The following is a 26,499-nucleotide window of genomic DNA, read 5'->3' on the forward strand; positions in this document are numbered from 1 at the left end:
CGAGTTACTTACTAAGTCTTCCATCAGTTGCTGTGTGCGATACATTTAATCTTAGGCATATTATAGTGAATATAATATATCCATTTAGTGTATGGATTTGTGATCTCCCAAATAGTTGCTGACAATCCTCAATGATTGATTTTATTTGGTCAACATCAAATTTAGTTGGTCAACCAAAAAATCTTCAAAACTAATTTTTTAAACTGAATTAGATACGTGCACTTTGTTATTAGTTAAGTTGATAAGATATGTTATTAACCCTAGATTTAAGATTTCTCTCTGCACATTGCATAAAAAAATTTCGATCATCATGCATAAAAATTGTCAAAGTATTCATGAAACCGTTTATGAGTCAGTTCCAAAAACACAAGTTTCTGGACTTATATAATTTGATTAAATTGTCAAATAATCAAATAATTATTTCTTTAAAACTATTACCTTTATTATTTCTATTATAACATATTTCTAGATTATCTGAAATATCTAATCGTAAGGAACTGGAGCGCCTAAGCAGGAAACTTTGCAAATGAATAATGTGCATGCTCACTTCGCGTGCGGTGCATATCAGATTATAGAATACGATAATTTAGAATGTTGCCTAGTTGACTACATGTTGATAAAATAGTTAGAAGACGAGAAAGAAAAAAAAAGTAGTATTTTCTCAATTATTTCTTTGAAATTTGAACAATATGCTTCACGCTTTCGGTGACGTATGCACGTATAAAGCACGCTCTCGGTGACGTACGCACGTATAAAGTTACGCATCAGAATCGACCCGTATAGAAATCATATCATCGAGAGCGAATGACTCTCACTTCAGCTTGGCGTAACAATTTCCGTTGCATTTGTACGGATTTACACCAATGTCGCGCCTAAAGAAGTTTTACTTCAAAAAGTAGTATTTTCTCAATTATTATACTTTCCTAAAGCAATGATTTACTAATTATTCTAATACATTATTTATAAGTTTTCATATTTATTAACGTTATAGGTTTATTAATCAATGTTGCATGCTAAAGAGTATCGAATTAAAGGGGCATTAAATATTCTATTTCGCGGATTTTTTTTCTTTTATCAGGTAGTGGAGAAATAGAACGCATCATGGCGAAGATTGAACAAGACAATCGTATTCTCGCCGAATTGGAACATCCTCCACGCGCCCTGACAACTGTCACGTCGCAGCACCAGCAGCAGCAGTTATCAGCCATGACATCGCAGCAGATGGCGCAGCAGCTGTCACATAGTTCTAGTGGTCATGCGCTAGCAGATATGATCGCTATGTCTTCAGGTAAAATGCATTTGTCACAATAATGGTCTTTATATCAAATTTTTAGTTTCATATCTTACGATTCCATTGAATAGTATTTGGAATTCACATATGATTTTTATCCCAGGTTCACCTTTGCCGTCCAGAGCCGCTATGGGTGTTAGCGGTTTATCAGGAACTGTTTCGGGAACCGTAACGGGAGCAGGACCCGGACAACCTCTTTGTCAGAGCAGCACCATGCCCGTACTGTCATCTGCACATAACTCTTATGGATGTCCACCTCCAGGATCTGCCTCCTATTCTCTGGGTCTCTCAGGTGGTCCAGTGCCACACAGTTCGGCAGCTTACTCTTACCCAACCACTATGACGGGCCTCATGGGCATAGGTTAGTACAGTTTTGATAGATTAATTAAAATAGCAAAACATAATATATAACATATATAAACATTGACAATTAGGGAATGCAATACCGATGGAAAATTTTAATACCGGTATTTCCGTAATTTTTCATTTTAAAACCGGAATACCGGTAAATTACCAGTATTTTTGTTATCTTAAACAAACGTAAACAAAATTGAAAGTTACTCGTACAAATATAAAAAAATGTATATACAACTACAACTATATTCAACTAAACAATAAAAACAATAAAATAAAACAATAAGTTCATTTTTTTAACTAATAATTTAACAAAATTATATCCAATTTAATTAATTCATTATCACTATATTGAGTCACCAAAAACGAACTTTTGAGTAAGAAAGACCAAAAACTCATAAAAGATCATATTACATTATTATAATATACTGTATTGTCTGTATCTGATGTGTTAAATTAGCATAATCTCCAATATTTAAAAAATAATAATTTTCTACACTAATTTAAGATCGGATACTTTTTCAAGATAAATAATAAGTTTCTATAATTGTTGAGTATTATTATTTATCACATTGTGATGCTTCTATAGTATTTTCAAACTTCGAAACGTTTCGAAAAATAATATTTTATAATTGCAATAAGAAGCAAAAATATTTAGTAATTATCATAATTATTATGTATAAAGTTAGAAAAAATAAAGATTACGCAGAGGTAATCTGTATGATATAAAATATTTTGACGCAAATATTACTTAAAAAACCGTTACATTTTCACATAAGATGAAACAAACATCTATCTATCAGTCCAAATCTATTTATTGTAACACGATATGAAGCCTTTAGTAAAGCAATAAATATTCAGTTTAATGACGAGTTGAGATAATATTTGACATATTGTTTATCTTATAGAAGCACTTGAAGATATAGCTGTTTATGCGATTGTGGAATTTAAAGATACATTTGTTCCAAAAATGTTAAACTTTAGTGTATTTTGTATCAAATAGCGCTTATGTAAAAATACCGAAAATACCGGTATTTTTGGGGTAAATACCGGTAAAATTACCGCCGAAAAAAAAGTATACCGGTATACCGGTATTGCTCTCCCTATTGACAATTAAGAATAATCAAGTAAATTTGTCATTGCAAGTACATATCTGTGAATACGCCTAAAATAAGCATCAAGTTTATATACTACTTCTAGTTTTGTACGTACAATCTTGATATATGAACTTATTTTCTCATATATTTTTTTCTTGCATAATTTATCTTTAAAGACTACCTCAGTTTGAGAATTTAATATAAATACAAAAACATTAACTAATAAAATTAAATACAAAATATCATTTTTATACATTACTAAAATATTTTATACATAGAGCATATTTGTAATAGACCCTATAAATTTTATAGTTTTATTATGGTTTATTGTACATAAAAAAAAGATTTTTTAATAATTTATGTTATGTCTCCAGGTTCATCATCTTTAGGTTACGGCGCATCTTCGGCTCTGACGCAGTCTTTAGTAGGAGCAGCTAACAGTTCTGCTCCGAGCGCACTAACAGGCGGAGTTGGTTCATATTATAGCACTGTATATACGTCGGGGGCGCAGCAGACGCAACCGTCATCGCTGCTGCCGCAGACCCTTACCGCACAGGCATCAGCCATGAACGTTAAGCTGAAACCGCTGGAGGAGATGGAACTTGGTGTTTCGAGATATGCTACTGGTCAAAGGTGGGTAATAAGAAATAGGAAATTAATGGATTGTTTTCAGACATACATCTTACACCGAGGTTACACTTATTTTGTTCAAAATTTTATCATAAGTTAAATAGTTAGTACTTCTTGGTAACATGTTTTATTCTAAGGCACTATGGATATGACATAAAGTGTCACAAAGTAATAGCTACTCTTTTATTGCAATTAAAATAATAAAATAAAATAATTGAAGTAAAACTAATGTAATTAGACTTTACGATATGTTATTTGGAGGTTAGTGTTCAGCCGTTGGCAGTAACTTTAATAAACTATCGTATGAATACCAAATGTATAAATAATTTATTTGCCTAATTCATTTACAACATGGAATATTTATATTATGACTGCTATATTATCACTTACGGGACGGCACCGATTTCAAAACAATCTACTGTGCCGGCTGTAAACTTGATTTCATTGTGTATGTTATGCAATTTGTTTGATAAAAATTTGTGGTCATTGAAGGACATACATTTATAATATTAATTTATTTTTGATCATATTATAAAGAATGGTGTTGTTTGTCGCCTTCCTCCTGGTGCTTTTCTATCAGAACAGACAATACAATCCCTTTTTCTTTCTCTCGCATTTAGAACATGCCACTGATTAGTCAGTATATTTGTTCATTTTTGTGCTGCCATAATGGTTTGTTTTTCTATTATATTGTCTAATAATTCATTTGTAAAATATAAAGTAAAATAATCTATTGGATGTCGTATATTGCTTGGTATTTGTAGTCAGGGTGTTTGTTGATGTATGTCAAACTCGATTATTGAAGGAGAATCTGCACATTCGCTAATGTCTTATAATTTAATTTGTCCAACTTCTTCTTCTTTTTGTTGGTTGGATAATATCATCATCACATTCATCACTATCTTCGGTGCGAATAGTAATTTCGTAAAATTTGTCTGTATGGATGTCTATTTGAAACTCATCTTCACTACTGCTTCATTCACAACGTTTTGCCATATTTAAAAGCGCTCGGTCGTTTTGCAATATTTAAAAAAAGACTATATAGCAAAGAAAAAGGCTAAAAATAGTACTAAAATAACTTAAAATTATTTTCAAAATACAACACTGTTTATCACTGCTATAAGTAATTTATTCAACGTTTCGATGCAAACTGAGTCATTGTTTATAAAATAGCCTGTCTCTCACAGAGTATATTTGTCCACTCAGGTGACAGCCGTCCCCAAAGAGTTAATATTATGACTACATATGTAAATACTATATAAAACAATACCTGCGAAAATGAATTGCTTTTCAATGATCTCTTTCAATGATCTTTCCAGAGTTCCAACACCATGCTCGCCCGTGCCACCAACCTGGATGGATGGTTCATCGGCCCTGTATGGTGGTTTGGTAGACAATGCAAATACGACATCCTATTTGGCGAATCGATCGATGAACAGTAGAATCAATCAAATGGAACTGGATTGTGAGTATAGTTATTTAAACAATTGTTTAACTGACGTAGAACAAGATAGCAAGATTTCCTCAAAAATAGCTAAAAACAATATAACAGAACAAAATATATAATTTTGCCATTTGTTGTCATTACAAAAGTTATGCTAATACATATATTGTTAGAGCTCATTAAATTTTACTAGTCTATTTTTTTAGTCCAAATAGTCCTAAAATTATAATTAATAATTATAGATCAAGACTATATTTTGAATTAATTTTTTTCTGACTTTGTCCAATATATTCTTCAATATATTTCATTAAGATAATTTATTGTATGATTGATTTTCTTCTAAATATTTCTAACATTTTACAATTTATTACTTAGCGAGAATTCTGAACGGATCTGGACTTGGAGAACCTCAAGTTGATATGTTGGACATTCCTGGCAAAGGTCGATGTTGTGTTTATATAGCTAGATTTTCATACGATCCACCAGAGTAAGTTGGTCACTAAAATGTAACATGTTTTATTGTTTTTAATTTATATAGTTGCATAGAAATATTTTGAATCGTAATCTGATTTTTTTTCTACACATTTTTAATTAAAATCTGTCACACTTAGGACATTCAGTAATTGTTTTGACTTTATTATATGGATTTTTGAATGGATGGCAACCCAGTAGTCGTCGAATCCATTTATGACTAATTAACTATACTCGAAGTATTTGTTGACTATATATATGCAACTATAACCACAAAAAGCTATATTTGAGATCTATAACCTCAAGTGAAAATTTGACATCAAAGTTGTTTGATGTCGGGCTTCGTAATTTAAAACTTTACATCAATTTATTACCAATTCTCATGAAATTATAAAATTTGCAATGTAAGATAAATTCAGTAAAAATTTGCATTATCACATTTCAATATGTTTTTGAAAAATAAATAAATAATTGGAATAATTGCGTCGTATGGAATATACCAAAATTTTAGAGAGGCTATTTCATATGTCAATCTGATTTCAGTGTTGAGGGTGCAGAAGGCGAGTTGGCGCTGTGCGCTGGAGATTATCTTTTGGTCTGGGGTCATGGTGAACCTACTGGAGGATACCTTGATGGAGAATTATTGGACGGCAGACGAGGACTTGTACCAGCACATTTTGTGCAGAGATTAATAGGTAAATAGTTTTGAAATCATATCAAAATATAGATCGCAATATGTTTCCAAGTGAAAGTAGCCTTTACCATTGGATATTGATGACACGAGTCATCAGTATTAGAATAATGAATCTAATACTAATGAATTTGTCAAATTCAAATTTTATAATATAAAATAGTAGTACATTACAAATATACAGTAAAAATAATGCAACAAACACGAATTGCATAAACACTATTTACCCAGTAAACACCGGGCGGCGGTAGCAATCTGAAGTCCACATTGATTATACATGGGTGTCACAGCGCCGAAGGAATGCTTGTGGATTTCAGGTTTTTGCCGACGCCCACATCACATGGTGTTTACTGGGTATGGTTTTTCAAAAAAAAATGTTTGAAATAAGTAAGCTTTATATAATTAGAAATATCATTTTCTTCTTTTAGGTGACGACTTATTAGAATTCCATCAAGCTGTTGTTTCGACCCTGCGCGAAGCAGATGATGCCCCATGCGAACCTGCTCCTCTGCCTCCTCTGCCGCCACTTTCGCAATGTCCACCTCTGCCAAGTTCTGGACTCGGTACCTCAGTGGTCCCCCAACTGCCACCTTGCGATATAACAGGAAGGCATCCAGTTGCCGGGCTGGACCAGACGCACATGCCTACAGACCCTGCTGCACCAGGAGCTCAAGATCAGGATGAACTAGATACAGGTAATAAGAATTAGATATTATATTAGGACAAATTGCATGGGATCTAATTTATGATGAAAAATACAAAATTATAACATAAATTCATAGCAATTCTCTTGAATAGATTTAGATTCTCTTAAATCTTAAAATTAGTAAATTTGATATTTGATATTTGATAACACTTAAAAACTAATTTCTAATGAAAGAATTAGCAAAAGATAATACATTTTATTATCAAAACAGAGCATAAATTCTAATTTATATTTATTTTATATAAACATTAAAACTATAAATATTTTTTTTTTGATCGGACAATTACTTTGATTGTTGTTTCTATTAAATCAATATTATGCATTAATATTGTAGAATTAGCATATTGATGTGTTAGTAAAATAGTAAATCATTAATAGTTGCAAAAGTTTACTTTAATTTCACACACACTTACATGAAACTTAATTGCTTCACAGTATTAATTAGTTTAATATGACATGCACACACTTATCTTGAAAACAATACAACTTATCATATCACTATGAAAAATTTATATTTGGATAACTTTTAATTTAACGTCTAACAAGTATATTTTTTTTATAAGAAATAAAAAAATTACAATATTAAAGACTAATTATTAACGTTTCTAGATGTACTTTATGATAGTTAATTATACATGTCAGTCAATTAAATTAGATGTTATCCAAATATTATTCGATTGTTTAATTTCTAATCATTAGTTATAAATTGAATGCTTGGAAAACTAACGATAAGGTGATACCTAGAACTATCGCTTTTGCGCTTCATTAGATTTATTATTGAAATTCTTACTTTCAGTTTAATTTATCAAAAACATTTGATTCATCAATCATCTTTTCTCGAATTACTAACTTATTTAATTTTCATTTTGTTTATTTTTTGCACTGCACGTCTCAAAAACACAATAGTATTAGCTTGTAGACGAACGATGTATGATGTTATGATATCGATATATAATGTAAACATGTAATTTATAAAACTTGAAACTACATTGTTCATTAACAAGTCATTGACTTTGAGTACATAAACAATGGAAAATGTTTAGACTGTAATAAATACTTGGTGTTCATATAACATGGCGCGTCATTGACGAACAATAACACAAAACATTTTGCTTTATTCTGAAATACGACTCCTGTGGAAATTGTATATATAATTTTTTTAATCAAATTTTTATCTGTGGAAGATATACATATGAAGTTTTGTAACGTTGACACTGAGCAAAGGTTTCAAATTCGGTTTAAACGCAGATATTTATATGCTAAGGTTATTGTTTAACAATACCGGAAAGAATAAAAAGTATAGAAAATACGGAAAAATTAGTATGAATGGACAATATGATACAGTGGCCATATTTAAAAATTGGCTAGTTTTAGTGACGTTTTTGCGACTGTATAAGAAAGCCTTAATCGCAATCCTGTCAGATATAGAACGTCATTGTCACACTTGGAGTAATCAGTTCAAACGTGTTTCGCGCTTTCAAAAGTTTATTTTAAGGGTGCTTTTTTGATTTTTTTGACCTCTTTATTGTTATTTATAATAATTTCTATTCAAATCAATAAACTTATGTCAGTACTAATGAATCTATCATTTTTATTGTAATGGTCATATGTTTGGTGGCATTTTGATAATTTATTTATTTTAATTCACTTTCGGACAAAATGACATACTTGTACAATACAATGTACACAATGACATAGTACTATTTTGCAAGAACTAAAGGATGGTTCATTAGAGGCCAAAAAATACTAAATACAAGTACACAATGACATAGTACTATTTTGCAAGAACTACAGGATGGTTCATTCTAGGCCAAGAAAAAAAAATTGAAACCTGCCTAATGTGAATGACCTCTAACTTTTACTTTAACTAAATTTACCAAAAATTCTACCAGTAATATTAATAATTTTGCATTTATTGCAAGCTCCCCTTTTTTGTTCTGAGCCCATCGAAGATTTATTTCGATATATAATTTGTACCCTTTGGTGTCATGCGTTATATGCTAATGTTTCAAAGAAGCCCAAACGATTTTTCAGTATATTTTTTTACCCCTTATGTCATTTTGTCTACACTATATGGACAAAATAGTTTTTAGGATTTGTTACCTTCTTCTTTAATAAATATGTTATTATAGTTCCTTCTTGATTATCCCAGTAAAAGACTTCCTAGTAAAAGACAATATTACTGGCAGTAATTACTCACTTACTCAATAAAAGATTATGTCAATACATCTAAGATGAGTAAAAATGATCGAGACTAATTTAATAATTCAATAAATAAATATAATGAAAATTCAATAAATAAATATCATGAAAAAACAAGATACCATGTCATTTTGTCCGTGCATACCTAGCTACTATTTTCAATCATATAAGATTTAGATTTTGAACATATAAACTTTTTATAAAAGAAAATTTCATTTATAATTTCAAATTCTAATAATCACTAATTTAATACTTATGTTATTCTTAACAAATATAATTATATTGAGGTACACTTGCTACACAAATTGAATAAATTAATTTATTGACTCTATTAACATAGAATTTACTTTCAAAGTGGTATTTAAATTTTGATTGGCTGTTTAATTTTTAAACAATTATTAATCATGCAATTCAAAATAGTTTTGCATCGGCATAAAAAAAATTGAACTCAAAATCGTAAATTAAAAAATTATTTAGCTAATTCTCAAAATGAGTGACAATTATTTCATTCATATATTTTTACTAGATATTTATATTATTTTACAAATATTTGAAAAATTATTGAAATATTTATTTGACGTTTCGCCGATATGGTATGTCTCTTTCTTCAGGAACTATTTAAAACAAATAATTTGTTTTTCTGATCAATTATACGCTTTTTAAATATTTGAAAATTAAAGAAATTCACTTTTTGCATTTAAATGTTTGAAACCAAAAGTTGTCTAATATGAAAACTCTAAAGCTTAAACTAAAAAAATTAGAACTACTTCAATTATATATAAAAACACACACACATATGTATATTAGGGTGGTCCTTAATATGGGCATTTTCGAATTTCCTTGCTCCTAAGGGCAAATTGATAAAAAACAATTCTCTGAAAGATTTAGCTCTTAATATTGTCTTTTAGATAGAGCGCAATTTAATCAAAGTTTTGTATGAAAATAGCATGAAAATGTTAAAAATTTTGCAGAGCGTTGAATTTTCAATAAAAAATGACACAAATTTTCACTTTTAATTCATTTGTCGCTAAGTTATACCTAAATTTTTTTTTTTTTAATTTTCAAAATTTTTTTCATGCAATTTCCATACGAAGTTTGATTGAATTGCGCACTATCTAAAAGTTACTATTAAGAGCTAAAACTTTCAGAGAATTGTTTTTTATCAATTTGGAACCATTTGAGCCCTTGGGAGCAAGGAAATTCGAAAATGTCCATATCAAGGACCACCCCAATATATATATATGTGTGTGTATTATATATGTTAGTACGTCCTCATTACTAATAACACTGATGTAACTACTAACATATAATGCGAAAGCTCTCACTAATATTTCCACAGTCGTCCGCATACAATGTTAGGCGGCCATGTGCACACACGCAATAAGGTCCTTGGCGGGAACTCCGGTGGCACAATTGATTTTCTATATTTTTGGAATACATCCAAGTTCCCGTCGACTCCAGAACTGGTTTTCTTATACATCGTCCGCACAATTGTTTTTTAGTCGATTTTGCGATTTTCCAAGTCAGATTATAATATTACATCGTCGCACTAACTTTGCCAGTTATCGCAACCGTTATCACGAGGATCTGTCGTACCCAAACTTGGGATCAGATAGTAATAGTAATCTGCGCGTTCTTGGAGACGAGTGTGATAATATTTGTTAAAAATCGTGATTATGACATATTTTATTTTATTATTTTTTATATTAACAGTTTAGTGTTTTTTTATGTTAAATGTTATAATTCCGGTGTTTTGAATCGAAACAGTGCGCGGATTAATTTACTTAGTCGTTGGTTTTCCGAGTATGTACTGACTAGTGTTGCCAAAGTTTAATCGTGTGACCTACATGGGAAACCTCAAGGAAATTATATGTGCGTCGATGCTGAATTTTGACAAATGAGTGTTCGCTAACGCAGTAATGTGCTCCTTTTGCCAAAAACTCAATAACGATTCAATGAATTTTTTGTGCTTGTATAAATGTATCTTAAAAATTGTTCCTGGTAAAATATTTTCATGATGCAAACTGTTGGAGCACGTAAAATATATATTTTTCTTCTGATAATGTTGACATTTGCAGTTTATTTATGAAAATCAAGATGAAATAGTAAAGTGTGGGTATTATGGCTCTTAATCCGCCCGAGGCGGGTACGTATTTTTTAAAATTATTGGATGAGAACATCCATCTATACATACTAGGGAATGCAATACCGATCAAAAATTTAATTACCGGTATTTCGATATTTTCGACTTTTAAAACCGGTAAACCGGTAAATTACCGGTAATAAGATTATTTTTAAAAAAGGTAAACAAAATTGAAAGTTACTTATACAAATATAAAAAACGGACCTAATAAAGATAAAAAATAATAATAATAAAAACCAAAGAATAAAAGAAAAATTGAACAACAAAACATTTATTTTTAATAATAATGTAACAAAATAATATAAAAATTAATAAAATATAATTACATGAATAGAAATAGTTTATTATAATTACTTATGCGAACTAAAATAAGATTTTAAAAAACAAATATGATCTAACGTACCGTCGTCTAATCTCGATCTTATTTTGGTATTTATATGTTGAGCAGCTGAAAAAGCTCTTTCCGACTCCACGCTTGTTGGCGGTATTGTTAATAAATGTTCATATGCAAGTTTTAGATGTACCCCCCTAACACATTTTGCTACTTGTCCTTGTTTGGCAACTAAATAATAATGCCATACAGAATTCACCTCGTTTCCTTTCTTATGTTCTTGAAATATATTGGTTTCTGAATTCATACTTTTGATTAAAAAACAATTGTTTTAAAATTAATAATTTTCCACAAGCACGAAGTAAACAAACTTTCCTAAAATTACTTAAAACTTCACTTATTGGAAAAACACTCCGCACTGAATTAAAAAAATATATTCTCAAATAATTAATTCAGTCAATTTATAATTTTGCACAAGCACAAATTTATCAAACTTCACTACAAAATTGTATCTACGTGTTGAAAAATAACTTTGCACTGAACTACTAATTTCTATTCTAAAGCAATTATTTCACTAAATTAATATAACTAAACAACTTTCGATCTCAATTTGTATCTACGTACTGACAAAACACTTTGCAATGAACAAATGGCTGTAGAGTTGTATTAGACGATATTTCAATTGGCACTCTAGTAACTTCCACAAAGAAAAATAATTCCCCGAATTAATGCATAAAGAAAATAGTAGTTCCCCGAATAAATTTAAATAAGTAAATACACTAAAAAAATAATGTTTCTCCGAGTTACTATATAACTAGTGCTAGAAGAGTCGAGACAAATTATCGATATCGAGTGCTGAAAAAATAATCGTTGCTAAAATAACAGTAACAAAAGTATTAATACTACTCAATATTGACTATTGAGTACTTTTTATCAAAATCAATATTTTACACAAGTTATTTTGATACTAAATTAATATACGAAACTTTATTTAAAACAATATAATGATCTTATACTATTCTCAAAATGCGACACTTTGTACGTGAAATATATTTAATTTTTTTTTAAATTTTCAATATTAAATTACAATCTGTTTTTTAATAAAAATACTTTCGATAATTATGATTAGCATGTATTAAGTTAGTATGTATTACCCACTAGTAAGCCCATGTCACTTTAAAAATCCGTTACATTTTTATATAAGATAAAATAACATCATTATTGATTAGTCCGTTCTATTTATTGAAACACGATATGAAGCCCTTTGAAAAATAATAAATATTCAGTTTAATGACGAGTCGAGATAATATTTTGACACATGTTTATATAACACAACAGCATGAAGTGATATTTCTTGTCAGCGATCATGGGATTTAAAACATGTACATATGTAACATGTATCCACAAGCGCCATGTAAAAATATCGAAAATACCGGTATTTTTAAGTTATTTACCGGTAAAATTACCGTCGAAAAATTAAGCGGTTTACCGGTAATTCGGTATACCGGTAAACCGGTATTGCATTCCCTAATACATACCATGCACGCGTTTCCATATCAATTCTTGAGATATTTTGATTAAAACATTTTGAAATCATTTAAAATTTTGTTATAACACATTTGCAATTGCACTACTAAAATTATTGAAACCTGATATGCTAAAATTCATCTAATTATTACATAATTGTTGAGATAATTGATATTGATCATTTGATAATTTCATCGCATTTCTAAAATTATTGTCATTAAATTGCTTCTATTAAATCACTATACTCAAAAAGATAAAATATTCACTAAAAATCATGTAATTCACCCTAAAATTATTGGATCACCTTTATTGTAGCAAATTATATACTATGTATATATAATAAAGTTATTATAAGTATTTGCGTTTTTACATTCATGTCATATAATCAGCACCGTCACAAATATAATCGTGAGAAATATGTTTTACAAAGGCACAAACGTAAAATTATTTTGTTACCATTTTGCTTCCAGTATTGAAGTAAATTGTGAAGTTACTGGCACAAAACAAATCATATTTTCAAAGAATATGTTCATTTTTTTTATAGGGATCAATATTTAAAGAGTTTTAATGCTAAATTTATGTTCAAATTATTGATTAAAGTTTAAATAATTGATTATCTGTTGGCAACACTTTGCAGTATATTTTGTGTTCAAAAACGTTCTCGCCATACAAGGTAAAATCTTAATCACATGTACATAATACTTACTATAATTAACACTTTTTTACATTTGTTACTATTTTAAATTGTGATTACAACATAAAGATTAGGCTTAAAAATGAATTAAGTGTAGCTTTCATTAAGTTGTTTATTTAATATTTTTGTGCCGAACCAAAATTGTGATGATTGTGATTGCTATTCTATCAACTAGTTGCAGCTCTGTAGTACTTTTCATACAGCAATCATAATGTGAATATTAGACACTAAAATTAAAAAAAATATATTTTGTACTTCTTCAGTAATCATAATCCTGTACAATCACGCAAGTTTTAAAGAAATAGCTTCTATAAAATAACAAAGGTCCACAAAATTGAAGAAAATGTCTATATTGGGTGTAAAAACATATGATTTCCTACGTACTTTTTGATGCTGAACAAGAATCTGAGGTCAAAATTGGGGACCAAACTGCAAAAAAACCAAGCCAAATAAAAAATAACGAATAAATTTTCAAACTAGTAATTCTTCAGCATGATAATTAAAATCTTATAAATACTGTTCTTTCCTGGCCCTCTTTTCTACAAATGCCCTAAGAAATGGATTTCTGCAATTTTCGTTTTAGCCCGCAATTCTGAATCGATTTTGAAAATTCAAAAATTGTTCGAAAGATATTGGTTGGGAATCGTGCTGATTAGTTTTTGGAGAAGATCGGCCGGGCCGTTTTCTTGTAATAAAGTGTTAAAATTGTTTTTTTCGACGATTTTTGTCATTATTTTTTTGACGGTAGATACCATAGTCTTCTAGATCATACTAAAATATTACGGCCCTACGACAACTCGTTTAGCTTTAAAAATTCTTCAAAGTTTTATAAAAATTAGTATCGTTTTTTTGGCATTCGTCAAAATTAGACCTTTCATTGACGATTGCTCAAAAACGCCTGAACCGATTTCAAAAATTTAAAAACCATTTGATGTGTCTCAATGAGGACTATCGCTTGTGACTTTTGTGCGACGTTTTCAATTATGTGTAATAAATCCACTCGGAATACTTTTAATCACTCATAAATTAATTTATTTTTTATTGATTAAGTCGATTATTCACACACATCGGGAAGTTCATGTAACTTGTCTCAAGGCTAAATACCAAACCAACTAGTTTTAACTATATTTATTTGATCATCTATCCATATAAGATATGAAACAAATTGTACATGAGAGGAAGTAGAATTAAAACTAAGAACTGCATCTTCACAGTGTTGGGATATAGATTGTCAAATATAAGAGAGGACAGGAAAATAGAGGAATGTACTTATTTAGATCTAAAACAAGTCTTTGGGATATATTTTTTAATCTTCTGGGAAGTATTTGATAGACGTTGACAAGAGCCTGAAATAATATCTTTTATGGATTACTTGCTTATGAATAAATAAATGAATAAATAGATATTTGCGGTAAGCCTGTTTTGGTATTTACGACTAGCCAGCAACAATCAGAAAACGTATATATTTGAAGATTTCTGGTGCTTTGCACAAAAAGAAGCTCAATAAAAAAAAACGTTGCAGAAATGTGTAGGTCATTTAAGGTAGAAAAATGCCAGGGCCAATTAGTGTATCGGAGATTTTGTCTTTTTTAAATTTTTGATCGTTTGCAGTTTGACCCTAGATTCGTATTTAGTGTTAAAAAGTACATTAGAAAACATATGTCGCACACCCAATAAGATGACTTTTTTTACTTTGTGGACCTGTGCAATTAACGTAAGTTAGAACAATTAGAAATAGAGTGTTAGAACAATTTCAAATCTTGCGTCCAATTTAATCCCATCTTCCTTATTATCTGTATGGCGAGACGATTCCGCAAATCGTTCAATCCATGTTTCCGTCTAAATTCGCGTCATACTTCACGTCATTCGCGTATTGGTGACCACAGCGTCAACGGCGCGCCATGTTCACGACGATGCATCATCATGCACTGACGTGATGTTCTCGGTGCTAGTGCCTGCTCCACGACACCTGACTCTGGAGCGGCAGCTGAACAAGAGCGTCCTGATCGGATGGAGCGCACCAGATCCACCAGGATCGGCGCAGGTCGACAGCTACCACGTGTACGTGGACGGCGTGCTCAAGGTCACGGTGAAGGCGAGCGAGAGGACCAGGGCGCTGGTGGAAGGAGTCGATAGTAATAGAGTGAGTATGAAGATGATTTAGTTGTTTTAAAGAGCATTTTGTAGCATTTGAATTTGTGTTTTATTATATGTGTATGCACACAAAAATTCGTATACGTCTTACCGAAATTGTGATAATTGGTCGTTTTTTATGATAGTTTATGAAAAGAAAAAAAATTACAATATTATAATTTATATATTTAATATATACAAGTAATGTACATAATATAATCCACAATAACGTTTCATCAAATTTAAAAATCATTTTTACAATCAGTTGGATTTTGTCCCTGTACTTGATCATATTTATTTTCAACAGTATCATAAACCAATCAAATATGCTTTTACAGTTCGGGGTGAGATTATGAAGGTGTTTTTACTAACTCGTCTTAGGGTATTTGGTAACCCCCTGGAAAGTACTTTTGCAAATTTTTCTTTGCCTTTTCGTTTCAAATTGGGATAGCCTGTATGAAAGTAATCCTCGGATTTTGTAGAATTCTCCAAAAGGTTTACCCATTGCCTCAGAGACCAATATTTATCACAAGAGTAATTTAATTACTAATTATTGTAACTCAATTTTCTCTTTTTGAAGCCCAATAATTTTTTTCGTGCAAGATGGTATTCTTCTCTTTTTGAAGCTCAACAGGTATTCTTCGTGTATACATATCAGAGAGTTGATACTATTAATTTTGTTTAGATGTTTTTGTTCAGATGATTCTCCTGTGGCCTAGTCGAATTCTATAGATATTTGAACTCACTTGTTTATATTAACACTTTTGTTTGGCAAATAGTTATTTATTTTTACATTAACTTTATTTCAATTCAGGAGCCGATCTGCCGCATAACAGATCAATGTTATGGCAAGGCTATGTTATGAAGAACTTTCCATACTAATTCGTTCTAAATATTGCCAAAAGCCATAAGGTTGCTGTGCAGTCAGGCGTTTTTCTCAGGTTGTCAGATAAAAACATCTAGAAGCCACACAAATGTCAAAAAAACTAGGTTAGATAACAGGATCTTTCTGACTCAGGTTCATAACATACGAGTGACGTTGCAGTTCGTGTGAAATGCCTGAATGCACAGCAAATACATTACATTTTGACAGTATTCAGTATGATTCAGTAGCATGATGTATGGAAGTTGGAGCGTAACATGGCCTTGCCATAATATTTATCTGTTATGCGGCAGAATCGGTCCCTTAATTCCCAACCTGCTATTGAGCATGGTTGCTGCGATATTCATTTTTATTGGAGATTATGATCCAAAATATATTTTCAAGTTTTTCCCAGGCCATTTTGCATCTATTTAAATAATCTATGGCCACTATTATGGTAATTATAATAATAAAATAATTTCATTTGAAACTTGAAGACTTTTCATAACGACACTTTTAGGTATAAACTTATTAGTAACAAAACAGATGATGCACGTCATCATAGGCTATAAATAAAAATTTTGATAAAGTTATTATAACAAATAATAATCTTATTAAAAAACTTATCTTAAAAGCATTTCTGCATCTGATTAAATGATATATAATGATCACTATAAGATTAAATCTAGCAATAATCTTAAAATAATCTATCAAATATACATAGGTTAACTTTTGGATTGCCATCTAAATAATGACATCGTAGGACAAAAGTTCTTACTGTTTTTAAAAATGAAAATATATAAAAAAATTACATACATTACCTATGAGTATTATTAACTTCCCGTAGGGCAAGTTATAGTAATCGCAAAAAAGTCGAAAATGAAAATTTTTATATATCTTTACGTTTCAGAGGTTTCTGAACATTTTGGCATACCTTAGAAAAAATGGATGTATGTGTGTGTGTGTGTGTGTGTGTGTGTATGTATGTATGTATGTATGTATATGCGTGTGTGTATGTATGTGCGGATACAAATTTTCGTCGACGATTTCGGGAACACGGATCAACCGATTTGAATAATTCAAAAAGCATTCGATTCGTATTGATAAGGAGACGTGCTGATTAGTTTTTGGCGAAGGCAGGTCCAGCCGTTCCAAAGATACGGGGCAAAACTCAGTTTTTAAGAGAACGGAGCGTCCGATTTTAATAATTCAAAAAACATTTTACTTGTATTGACAAGATGAAGAATTGATCAAATTTTCATGAAGGCAGGTCTAGCGGTTTCGGAGATCTAATGATAAAAGTAAAAAAAAAGCCATTTGGCGGTCAAAAATGATCATTAGACATATGCATATCAAATTATCAGATATTTTATAAAGATTTTAACAGTAAGTATATTTTTTTTTACATTTTTATGGGTTCCGTACCAATGCTTATCCGTTAGACGGCGGCGCGGCAGTTGCGCGCTTTGACATTTTGTCTCTATGCAGATAAAGCAGTACGATTGCTTTGAAAAACAGTTCAGAATTTCCAAAGTATGTCAAAATGAAAAAAACATTTTTTTTTTCAAAAAAATTTTGTTTTCAAAAAAAAATTTTTTTTTCATAAAAAGTAATTTTTTGTCAAATTTATAGTTTCTCTCTAATTTTTTCGAAGTAAAATTTTTTCAAAAATGTTAATCGTTTTTAAAAAAATAATTTTTGGTACGGGAAGTTCCAGCAATTTGCCTTAAGGCACGATGCCTTAATTGCCTTAAGACAGAATTTCACTTACAGCTAGTCTTTAATTTGAGTTGTGGTTTTTTGAACTATATATTATTCAAAAATGCCCATGTGACCATATTTCTATGCCAAAACCAGGATGACAACTTAGAGTAATAGAAATCCGGAACAAGGGAAGTGGAGATATTTAAATTTAAATATGATTGAAAATAAAAATACTATTTTTTTAATAAAAATAAAAATCTAGGGTTTTAAGCTTTGTATGCAATATTCAATTTTCATAATCAACTTACTTACCTTCTAATTGAACTATGCTAAATAATTAGTAAAATTAGGACTTGTGCCAGGCAGTCAAAAAGTTGTTTTCATACTTGTGCATACATAAAAGTTCAAATTTAGAAATGCAAGGGGCTATTTTAACATGTCCTAGGATTTTTCATTCAGTAATTATCTAATACACAACGTATTGTTTCATATAAGCATACTGGTTGAATATAACATTTTCAGATAGTTGATGGACAGTTGTAATTGTATTGTCAAGTCATTGCGAAGGTTCAATTTAAAACTATGTTTTTAAAATCTCGGGACAATCCTGGACAAAAGGTCTAAATCCGGGACAAATATTGCATTTAAAAAGCCCGTGACACAATGTGGAAATCCGGGACGTATGGTTACCTTATTATTATAAATATTGATATATGCCTTTGATTTTAATATAAGTTTTGCGCATACACAAACAAAATAATATAATTACCGTGGCAAATTATGTTTCTCCCTTATCAAGTGTGATATCAAAAAGTCACACGAAACTACAATATATAATTTACCATTTATCAACTAATCCTAGTGATATTATTTTTATAGCCGCATCGAATAAGTGTCCGTTCAGTGACCGTCAATCGGCGAACATCACGCGATGCTGCTTGTACTATGGTAATAGGGCGGGATACTGCCCATTTGGGACCCAGCAGCGTGCGTGCCCACCACGTTACTTGTTCACAGGTAAAATCGTGACAATTATTCAAATAATAGTTCTTTTACGCGTTACACACGCAATTATCACAGTCAGTTAATCTTATAACTTGTATGGATTATAATTTGAAATTTCAGGCTGTAATAACATGGCTACCCGCAAACTCAAACCATCAGCACGTGGTATGCGTGAATAATGTAGAAGTACGTACTTTGAAACCCGGAGTTTATAGGCATACAATCACAGGTAAGAAATTGATACGCATATATATTTTTTATTTGTGCGTGCTTTCCACCAATTGTTTCTGAAGTGAAATGATATCTATGCATTGCATTTCTATTTTACGTACAAATTTTCAATTATTCGAATCCAACTTACAATTATTCTGTGTTAGTCTTTCCTATTATTATATAATATATTCCTATTTCTATTATTATATATATAAATATATATATATACATGTATATATATATATATATATATATATAAACTATTGACATCTAACCTAATGTTACTGAATAGTAGGGTTTATACAAAAACCGACATTTCAAAAAACCGGTTTTCGAATTTTAATTTAACTAAAAAACCGGTTTTAACTAGTTTTCGAATTTTATATAGAAAATAAATTTTTGCTCGAATATTCTGTAACTTATCCGCAAATGTAGTGAAATTTAGAGCAGTAGTGCAGTAAACGGAGAGGAAAAAAGGGTATAACCTCTGAATTTTTTTACTGTGCTCCGAATTGAATGAAATTTTGGAATTAGGTTCATCTTACCCTCAAGTTTAAAAGTGAAAACAATTCGGGTTGCGCCATCACCCCCCGGGGGGATGACACCCCCTCTCAATTATGTAATTATATTTTTTCAAAATAACGTCGGAAATCGATAGAAAAACTAATTATAAGAATAAAATGTCTCTTATAGTTTTTCAAAAAAACTAATACTTTTCAAGTTACAGGCCACTAAAGATTCATATATTTTTGGCGCTTTCCTTCGTTTTTTTGCAAATATCTCCTAAAATATACATTTTAACGAAAATCATGTAATGAACAAAATAATGTCAATAAAAATCTTAATAAATCGGTATTACATAAAGTGTTCTAGGAAAAATATTAAGCAAGATTTGAAAGAGCAAAGTCGTTTCTTATTTCGTTCAAGATTTAATTGTTGTATTCAAAGCCATCTAGTGTCGAAGTTTTACATTTTATGCATTTCGGTGAAATTGGGTTTTATAGTGCTCAACATAAGCTTTAAAATGAGTGCTGTTACAAGTTTTTTGCGTGTAAAATGAGTGAGCTATCATGCAAATAAGAAGCATATACGAAGTTTTTTTCTTTTAAATCTATGGTTTAATGAGCGCCATTTCCACCAGAATTACAGTAATTCACATTCCATCTAGAATTCACTTTATTATAGACATCTTGATGGATTCTAGCAGATTCACTACTTCAGTACAAACTATTTCAGAAAACTCACGATTTTATAAAAACTTTTTTTCTGATTTTTTGAAAATCGAAATTATTTCATTATATCTCAAAAAGAATAAAAGATACGTATAAAAGCATATAGATAAGAATCAAAGGGATCTTTCTGGCTTATTATTGTTTTTTATAATTTTTATTTTACACAAAAATTGACAGTTATGAATGTTTAAAGACTGCGCGGTCGCGCAAATTGGAAAAAAAAGTTTTTATAAAATTGTGAGTTTTCTGAAAATAGTTTGTACTGAAGTAGTGAATGCCTATAACTTGAAAAGTATTAGTTTTTTTTGAAAAACTATAAGAGACATTTTATTGTTATAATTAGTTCTTCTATCGATTTCCGACGTTATTTTGAAAAAATGTAATTACACAATTGAGAGGGGGTGTCATCCCCCCCGGGGGGTGATGGCGCAACCCGAATTGTTTTCACTTTTAAACTTGAGGGTAAGATGAACCTAATTCCAAAATTTCATTCAATTCGGAGCACAGTAAAAAAATTCAGACCTAAAACGCTCCGTTTACTGCACTACAGTATTTGACTGAATTTATAAATTGTTCAATTTTATAAATAGTAAACAAAATTATTTTAATTTTAATTAGTAGAAATAAACAATAATAGTTTATCTTGATTAAATAACTTTGAAAATAATTTTTCGTTATTCATGCATCATTTTCCTATATAAGAATGAAAATATTTTTATGATGGTGAAAGGAAAGTTTTCGAATAAATAAAAATAATACATTTTTTAATGAAAAAATGCATTAAATTAAAAAAAAAGAAATATTAGAAACATGTTGATACATACTTGCTAGTATCAATTTTAATTTTAAAAACAATTAAGCTAATATATAAACTTGGATATTGTCTGTTTCGAACAATTTTAATTAATTAATTTTAAACATTCTAATTGTTTTTTTGTTTAAGAAAATATGATTTCAAAAAACTGAGTCGTCTATCGAATTGTTACTTAGATATGCCCTTTGATTACTCACAAAATTTTCTAAAATAGAAAATACTCTCATACTTGCGACCAAATTATGCTTAATTGTTTTTAAAGCCTGTAATAATAATTCTAAGCTTTTTGTTCTTTTATTTGTGGCATCTCTTCAAACTCTTTTTTTAAGTTTGAGTAGAGGAAGTTACTTCTCCAAGAATAAGTCACACTGATTTAAATTAGTATATATACTGGTATAAAAATCTAAATAAGTATATACAAAACCTTTCTGGGAACCATTGCAGACTAATAAAATATCAAATGCTATTGAACCGATATGATTTCAAGAATCAAAACGCTTTCATCTATCTTTTATATTTGGCTAGATTTGTCATTTTCCATTTATACAGTGAAAACCGACTTTTTTCACTTAAAAATCGGTTTTCAAATTCCATAATTTTCGCAAAAAAAACGGTTTTTAAAACCGGTTTTTGAAACCGACAAACCCCACTGAATAGCAAAATACTTATTACTTTTCTTAACTTTATGCTAATTTTATATTCACATATATGTACAACAAAGATGTATAATATATTTTATGTCCGTAAAAAGGTCTCTCACCAAGTACACAATATCGGGTCACTGTACGAGCAAAACATTTACGAGCACCAGGTCAAGGACCACCACCTGCGCCTCCACCAGAAGAAGCTCCTGGAGCTTATACAGACTTTAGGACGCTTGCTAAAGGGCTGCCAGACCCACCTCAAGTGAGTTCGAAATTGATTGATATTTACTATTGATTTACTTCTCAATTTTGTGCCAACATACGTATCTTACTACAAATAAAATTAATTTTATTTTTCTCTGAAGGATATTCTCGTGGAAGCTGGTCCACAGGATGGTACATTGTTAGTTACATGGCAACCTGTAACACGTCCGCCGTCTTCCGGACCAGTGACTGGTTATGCAGTTTATGCTGATGGCAAAAAAGTTACCGATGTAGATTCACCTACTGGAGACCATGCTCTGATAGATATCGGTAAATTGATGGGTCTGAATCCGAGAGCTGTTACTGTTAGAACCAAATCTCGCGATAGCCAATCTGCTGATAGCACACCTACGCCTATACCAGGTCAGATCATAGATTTACTTGATATATTTACTTAGAAATTAAAATCTATAACTTCATACGATTCAAATGTCGTCACCTTTCTGAATGTATTATCATCTATCCCTGGATATGCTCTGGTTAATTTTATAATTATATGTTCCACCTGTAGGTGTAGTACGAGCAAGTGCAGCAAACAGAGCACAAAGGGCGCCACATTCTGGAATGCCTCCTCATATGCGCCAACATCAGCAGCAACAGCAACAGCGTACTGGTATGCAGCAACATCAACAGCAGCAAGTTATTGAACATGACGAGAACCTCAGCGATAAAGAAATTTTTCCGATGCATCAGGTATGGAGAAATTAAGTTTAAATCGATTTTTGACGAAAGGATTTATTGTAATATATAAAAAAATTAATTTAATCTAGTGCATCCTTTTGTTGAATATTTATATAATAATCTTTTGTCACAGCATAAAAAGTTATTCTGATACATTTGGTCTTATATATTCTTATCCTTAAATTTAAAGATGATTTTTGAAGATTATCAATATGCCCTTTTCAATATATAGATGCATATATGCATATATGCATATATGTATATATGTATATATGTATATATGTATATATGTATATATATATATATATATATATATATATTTTAAAAATTTTTGACTATTGGAAAATTTTATTTAAATTTCACTTCGGCCCGATATTTATAAAATTTTTGTTATTACTTTAGCATGCATTGATTAGTATTTTAGATTTTTGTATGCTTGCTTAAAACTAGATTATGGTTCGATAATTTCAATAAACTATAGAATTTTAAACTAAATATAACTTGAATATGTTAAATATGAATAACCTATTGATGTTGAAAATTGATATTAAATATTATTTGGAATATAATTTGCCGTAGAAACATGGGTTCAATTAATATTATGCAATATGCAAATCAAACAATATCATCCTGGAATGGCAATATACCCTGTAGATTAGCTTAGTCTATCATAATGTTCATTACTTCCGCCATAAAGCAACACGGTTCATCAATACCTGCCATCGAGATCACAAAAGAAGCCATGATGCACGGCCAACAGGGACTGGACCAGCCTTACTCGGAAGATGATTATCAGGATCCTAGAAGAAGAGGTGGCCAAACACAACAGCAGTCTGGACAATACCAAAATCCGCCTCCAAGAAATCACACGGAACGTGGAAGGCCTCCTAATCCCACATCAGTAAGTTGGTTTATAGAAAGTTAGATAGCAAGGAGCAGGTACGCTTCAAAGGCAAAACGCAATAACATGCTTCCACTCATTGAAATGCATCAACGTACCCATGTCACAAAATTACATCAAAATTTACATATGACAAAATCATGTACTGAACATATATAAACTAAACGTAGTGAATGGAGTAGTCATAGAAAGTAGTAATAGAAACTTGAAAATATGATAAAGCATGTAAAATTTATAAATGAATATTTGAGAAACTTAGTTTTTTGTATATAAGTATATATATTTATATAGTTATCAATTTTTTGATATTTTTTTTTTATATCAAGTACAAAGGACCCTACGTCATACCTACGAGTATTGGCGCTGGTCCTTTGAGGGGTCAGCAATACAAAATTTCAATTGTTCAATAATAGATAATTGGCTAAACTTTTTACATACTTTTATTAATTTATTTTCAAATGATTATCAATTTAGTTTAAATGATTTTTTGCAGGGTAATCAGCCAGGCAATACTGCGCAAACTGGTTATTATGGACAAACTGCTGTTGGACGCCAAGCAACTAACACCAGGCCACAACAAGGAAGAGGAATGCAACAAGGAGCTGCCAATAAACGCCCGAGATGGTAATTATTAGGACCATTCGTTAAATATAAAACTAATGAATTTTTTTGAACCCACAACATAAATTTAGTACTTATAAAAACAAATTATTTTTTAGGTTTGTTGCATTATTCGATTACGATCCAACAACGATGAGTCCCAATCCTGATGCATGTGATGAGGAACTGCCATTTAGTGAAGGTGAAACTATAAAGGTCAGTGATAATAATATTTATATTTAATACTAGATGACTCGACAGACGTTGTCCTGTACTTATGTCTACAATTTTTTATATAATATACTAAAATTACCGTTTCCTAAGAATAATAATTATTGTTTTTTAAATTACTCTTCATGGCAAAATGCATACACATATATAATATGATCGATGGTAAATGTAGAACTGCTTTAAATAAAATGATGAATCTCAATTCCCACACTATATTGGAAATTGAAGTCGAATTGAATGTATTCATCTTTACTTTCCCATTTGTTGTTATAAAATGAAATTTTTACGAATTTAAAATATATTGTAGAAAGATTAGTAAAAGGTGCAAAGAAATTATATATTAAAAAAAAAAACGATATTGAAAATTTAATATCTTGTGTTGGCGCCCCCTAAGGCGTGCGCTCGTATTTTTTGCATTAAAGGTAGGACCAGCCCCGATTAATACTTAATTTCATATTTTATTTCAATTTGCCGTACATTTACTGTATTTCATATTATTTTAATTTTGGCACATCTCAGCTGCTTTTTGGCAATAATAATGTAGACATTTTATTTTTCTTATTCATAATCATAATTTATTTTACATATTCTAATATTGTCTAGATTCTAATAAAAGTAAATTGAAATTTTTGGCAGATGATAGTTTTTATTTGTTTTTAATGCAAACAATGATATGTCGTTTTTTACAGTTTTTTCCATTTATTTCTACAATATTGCACATACATCCTAGTACTTCATAATCACATACATCCTAGAAAATTTCCTTAACAAACTTCAGAAAGATTTATCAAAATTCGCATAATCGTTTAAAAGGAGTATACTGTGAGTGCTTGTAATTTAATATGAAGTTTATATAATAGCAATAAAGCTCAAATTGATTCTACGTTTTAGTTAGAAAAAGTTTTTATGAGAAAAAGAAAAGGCTGTTTTTAGGGTTTTACCGGCAATTATTTGTTTTTTTTTTCTCGCCGTTAGAACCATCCTTGGACTTCAACGAATATTCAAAAAAAAAAAAAAAATTGGCCAGGCGTTGTTGAGTTATGCGCTTACAAACACATTTTGCGATTCATTTTTATATTAGGTTGTCAAATTTCTCCCTTTCGCTCTTTTGAATAAAGAGCAAAAAAGCGGAAGGGAGATATTTGACAACCTTATATATAAGAAGATTAATATCATTTACACAATTAACTGTAGTAGTTTGCGCGATAAATATAAGAATTGCAAAATTATGACTATTTCTATATCAATAAATGTATCAATTAACGTTAATGAGTCCATTACATTTTAGGTTTGGGGCGACAAAGATGCTGACGGATTCTATTGGGGCGAAGCTAGAGGTCGAGCCGGTTTCGTTCCGCACAATATGGTAGCAGAGGTGGAAGAAGGTTCAATGGCCGCTTTGGGAGCTGCTGGTGTTGGTTTCTTCTGGAGTTGTCCAGAGTGGCACAACCGGTTCAGGACCTGCCCAGGTTGGCACGGGGACTAATGTCCGAGGTGTACCACGTGATCGTTGGGGAGATATATATGCAAACGTGCCTGTTAAACGCATGGTTGCTATGTATGACTACGATCCTCAAAGCTGAGTCCAACGTTGATGCCGATGTGAGTGTCTAATAAAAATTTATTAACATCTT

General features: G+C 30.6%; 1 pseudogene; it reads left to right on the forward strand.

Moving 5' to 3' along the window:
* The window catches only part of LOC113367516, a 39,210-nt pseudogene extending 12,762 nt beyond the window's left edge, over positions 1-26,448 (forward strand).
* Positions 26,449-26,499: the final 51 nt, after the last annotated feature.

Source organism: Ctenocephalides felis, unplaced genomic scaffold (genome assembly GCF_003426905.1).
Source record: "Ctenocephalides felis isolate EL2017-DRISC unplaced genomic scaffold, ASM342690v1 CF-g0.4_SCAFFOLD_01170, whole genome shotgun sequence".
Taxonomy (NCBI): Eukaryota; Metazoa; Arthropoda; class Insecta; order Siphonaptera; family Pulicidae; genus Ctenocephalides; species Ctenocephalides felis.